General features: G+C 41.7%; 2 protein-coding genes across 3 annotated transcripts in view; one reads left to right on the top strand and one right to left on the bottom strand.

Annotated features, from left to right (window-relative positions):
• Positions 1 to 4,389, top strand: part of slc12a5a (solute carrier family 12 member 5a) — a 2,560,186-nt gene that overhangs the window by 1,929,723 nt on the left and 626,074 nt on the right. The window contains exon 19 of the transcript XR_015494310.1: positions 3,064 to 3,120. The gene's annotated coding sequence lies outside the window, so the exon portion shown is untranslated. The remainder of the gene's footprint in view (positions 1 to 3,063; positions 3,121 to 4,389) is intronic.
• The window catches only part of anks1ab (ankyrin repeat and sterile alpha motif domain containing 1Ab), a 413,081-nt gene that overhangs the window by 87,739 nt on the left and 320,953 nt on the right, over positions 1 to 4,389 (bottom strand). The gene's annotated exons all lie outside the window — the stretch shown is intronic.

Here is a 4,389-nt window from a genome sequence, read left to right as displayed (position 1 = left end):
AAACGTGAGTGCGCCTGGCACTGACGTCATCACGCAAGACGTGGTTGATTGGAATGCTGGGAAATTGAGTTTCTTACACTGATCTGTATAGACTTGAACCTGGCAATCATATTTCTTGCACATGACCACACAGAACAAGTTGGCCTTTGACTTCTCTCTTATAAAATCACTTGGAGTTTAAATGATAGTTGTATATGCTTGGCCATTATTATATATCCATTCCCTGCAGAAAAATCCAGCTTAAGCCAGCCTAGGCTGGTTGGCTGGTTTTAGTTGGTCGACCAGGCTGGTTTTAAAGCGGTTTTGGCCATTTCCAGGCTGGTTTCCAGCCATTTCCAGCCTGGTCTTAGCTAGTCAGGCTGGAAACTGACCAGCTAATTCCAGCTAAAACCAGCTATGACCAGCCTTGTTTAAGCTGGACATAGCTGGTTTTGGCTGGGCTCCCAGCATGGCTAGGCTAGTCAAGCTGGTTTTAGCTGGTCTTCTCCCAGCCAGACCAGCTAAGACCAGGCTGGAAATGGCTGGAAACCAGCCTGGAAATGGCCAAAACCCCTCTAAAACCAGCCTGGTCGACCAGCTAAAACCAGCCAACCAGCCTAGGCTGGTTTAAGCTGTTTTTTTTTTCAGTAGGGTTGGAGGGTGCTATCGTAAATGGACTTGCCAGACGAACGCCGCTCACTTTAACGTTAATTTTGCTGAATCACTGTGCATATCACTGGATTACAAGCTGTTATAATACGCTGAAAGCATTATGTAAATAAAATATATAGTAGGCTTTGTAATCAATCATCTCTAATGACTACAACAAACTCTGTACCGCATCGGATATCGATCCCTCGCTGTAAATGCTAACGCTCCCGGTTTCTTTCTGCGACCTCGCTGCGCGCGCATCCTGACTGATACAAACCGCTAACTCGCCTATATAGATCAGTGATTTCTTGCTTCTTCTTTCTCTAATGGGCTACAGACTTTTAAACTTCAGCCAGCCAGCCTCAGCGCTTCCTGTGAACCGTCTTTTCAATATAAACTTGCCACGTTTAAGGTCTGATTTCTTTAAAAATCAGTGATCTTCACAGCCTGATTGATATACAACATAAAGTGGGTTTCAGACCAGACAAGAAGCACTGCATTAAATTCCATTTTCCCCTGCTATGTCTTTCAAGCATTAGTTTATTTTACCTCAGTATTTTGAAAGGAGACAGTCTTTCATCTTTTTTTACGCTTCAACAACTAAATGAACGCTTAAGTCCATTTATTCAATTTCTTTTCGGCTTAGTTCCTTTATTAATCCAGGGTTGCCACAGTGGAATGAACCGCCAACTTATCCAGCATATGTTTTACGCAGCAGATGCTCTTCCAGCCGCAACCCATCCCTGGGAAACATCCACACACACTCATTCACATTCATACACTACGGACAATGCAGTCTACTCAATTCCCCTGTACTGCATGTCTTTGTACTGTCGGGGAAACCGGAGCACCCTGAGGAAGCCCACGCGAACGTGGGGAGAACATGCAAACTCCACACAGAAATGCCAACTGACCCAGCCGAGGCTTGAACGAGCGATTCAATTAATTAAATGTGTAAATCACATTAGGCTTTAACCGAAAGCTCATCATCGGCTGAAAAACACTAGCTAGCTAGCATATTATATGGCAGTTTTCGTTCATACGAGTTTCTTAGAAAAGATGTCAGGTTTAGAGATATTTTACGCCCCAGTCGCTGTCTAATTTCAATTAAATAGCTGACAAATAATTAGTTGGATGTTTCCCGTTATTTTTCTCAGTGTATAACAACATGGACCAATCACAGGTGTTGGTGAAAAAAACATAAATAATAAATTATAATAATATGAAATAAATAATAATATAATAATCTTTATTTTATATAAATTGTCTTTGGATGACTTGGATTTTGTGTTGACTAGACATAAATAATTGGAATCAATACATTTAGCAAAATAGCTGTAAATAAATCAATTTGGTGCAAATGCTTTGTTGATGCCAGAGGAGAATGGCCAGAGTGGTTCCAGCTGATAGAAAGACAACAGTAACTCAAATAACCACTCGTTACAACTGAGGTCTGCAGTAGAGCATCTCTGAACACACAACACGTCCAACCTTGAGGCAGATGAGCTACAGCAGGAAAAGACACACCGGGTGCCACTCCTGTCAGCTAACAACAGGAAACTGAGGCTACAATTCACACAGGCTCATCAAAACTGGCGATAGAAGATTGGAGAAACGTTGCCTGGTCTGGTGAGTCTCCATTTCTGCTGCGACATTCAGATTTGGCATCAACATGAAAGTATGGGTCCATCTTGCCTTGTATCAACTGTTCAGGCTGCTGGTGGTGGTGTAATGGTGTGGGGAATATTTCCTTGGCACACTTTGGGCTCATTAGTACCAATTGAGCATTGTGTCAACACCACAGCCTACCTGAGTATTGTTGCTGACCATGTCCATCCCTTTATGACCACAGTGTACTCATCTCCTGATGGCTTCTTCCAGGAGGAAAACACACCATGTCAAAGTGTGAATCATCTCAGACTGGTTTCTTGAACATGACAATAAGTTCACTGTACTCAATTGGCCTCCACAGTCCCCGTAACTCAATCCAATAGAGCAACTTTGGGATGTGGTGGAAAGGGAGATTCACATCATGGATGTGCAGCCGACAAATCTGCAACAACTGCGTGATGCTATCATCTCAATATGGAGCAAAATATAAGGAATATTTCCAGTGCCTTGCTAAATCTATGCCACGAAGGATTAACGCAGGTCTGAAGGCAAAAGGGGGTCCAACCCGATACTAGCAAGGTGTACCTAATAAAGTGGCCGGTGATTGTATATTAAATTGGTGCCATATAGCTAAAGGTTCTTATACTACAAGCCTGTTAAATCTAATGAAAATAATAAGGGACAACGCAGTGGCACAGTAGGTAGTGCTGTCGCCTCACAACAAGACGGTCGCTGGTTCGAGCCTCGGCTGGGTCAGTTGGCATTTCTGTGGAGTTTGCATGTTCTCCTTGTATTTGCGTGTGTTTTCTCCGGGTGCTCCAGTTTCCTCCACAGTCCAAAGACATGCAGTACAGGTGGATTGGATAGGCTAAATTGTCAGTATTGTATGAATGTGAATGAGTATGTGTGTGTGTGTGGATGTTTCCCTGAGATGGGTTGCAGCTGGAAGTGCATCCCCTGCGTAAAAACATGCTGGATAAGTTGGCTGTTCATTCCTCTGTGGCGACCCCGGATTAATAAAGGGACTAAGCCGAAAAGAAAATGAATGAATGAAAATAGTGAGGCATGCATTTACTTTAAGATAAATGCACCCTTAAAGTAGTTCCGGCAGGTTTTGAGCACAATACAGCTCCATATTCCTACGCGTATGATTTCAGTTATTTTATGGCTACAACATTCAGAAATTCTATCAAAACACAACAGAAGGCTATGGATGAGATGTGTAAAGACTTGTCTAACACACAGGAGCAGTTTGAAGACAAAAACCCGACAAATGTCTGAAATACAACATCTGATCAGTGGCTTTAGGTGTGGAAACCATAGTCTAAAGAGAATAACTGATTCAGAAATGTTGAGATATTAGAAGATAATGCACATTTAAGATTAAAGCTGCGCTCACATTAGAGTTTGTGTGTGTAAAATTCTGTTGTACGATGCTGTAAAAAAGGATGGGATTAAACAAGATGATTAGGCATTTAAAAAGCGAGCGATTGCTCCGTAATCTACATTTCTGTACAGAGAGGTCATGTTTTGACCCTCGATTGGTCGTATGCAGTTACATAAAGTGATTTGGCGGGTCAGAGTTCATCAAGCTTAAACTTTGCTCCGCAACGAACTGCGAAACTTGTCGCACGAGCTTGCGTTTCCAGTCTGACGCATTTGCGTGCGTATGAATGGAAGTCTACGGGAGAAAAGTCCAGTGTGACCGCAGCTTTATAAAGCAGAACAAAAACATTCAAGTTGTAAGTGTGTTTTAAGAAATACGGTCCAAGGAGACCCATGCCATTTTATTGGTATTGCTATACATTGTTTTTGAATATATTGTACAAACCCCTAACATTGAAGATATTCGATACATAACTGCAATGCACAACAGGTAACCAAGGCCACGATGAGCTGTTAAAAACAGCAGGAAGCCTTTTGCCAACACCACATTGATTATGGCATTAAAAAAGTAACACACGCACACACACAATTTTCAACGTATGCATACAGCATCAGCTGAAAGTCAAAGAGCAAACATAAAATTAATATTTATAATAACAATAATTATTAAAAAAAAGGAAAACAAAATAAAAGCCTGTAAGAAAAAAACAAAATACAATTGAGGAAACTGTCGTCGGTGAAGTTCAAACATTAAGGCTGTAC

This window comes from Danio rerio, chromosome 6 (genome assembly GCF_052040795.2).
Source record: "Danio rerio strain M-AB ecotype USA chromosome 6, GRCz13ab, whole genome shotgun sequence".
Classification (NCBI taxonomy): domain Eukaryota; kingdom Metazoa; phylum Chordata; class Actinopteri; order Cypriniformes; family Danionidae; genus Danio; species Danio rerio.
This window is presented reverse-complemented; position numbering and strand designations above follow the sequence as displayed.